Source organism: Acyrthosiphon pisum, chromosome X (assembly GCF_005508785.2).
Source record: "Acyrthosiphon pisum isolate AL4f chromosome X, pea_aphid_22Mar2018_4r6ur, whole genome shotgun sequence".
Lineage (NCBI taxonomy): Eukaryota > Metazoa > Arthropoda > Insecta > Hemiptera > Aphididae > Acyrthosiphon > Acyrthosiphon pisum.
The window spans coordinates 2,688,013-2,688,305 of record NC_042493.1 but is presented as its reverse complement, the minus strand read 5'-3'; positions in this window follow the sequence as shown (position 1 = coordinate 2,688,305).

Below are 293 nucleotides of genomic sequence, written 5' to 3'. Positions count from 1 at the left end.
ACAGGATGTAACAGTAAGTTCTTACAATGGAATAACTTTTGTTCTAATCAATATTTTTAAATTGTTTTTGTATACAGGGTGATTCTTTTATCAAACAACACTCATTATTTCAAAAAGTGTTTTGAAAATACTTTTTTACATACTTTCTAGTCGCTTATAAAACAATGTTTTTCTTAAAAAATTATAATTTTTAATATTTTTTATCCTTATAATTTTTTAAGTTTTTTACTTTTTTGAATGACAACATAGGGTTTTAATTTTTTATTCCAAAGCAGCATATTTTTCATAATATT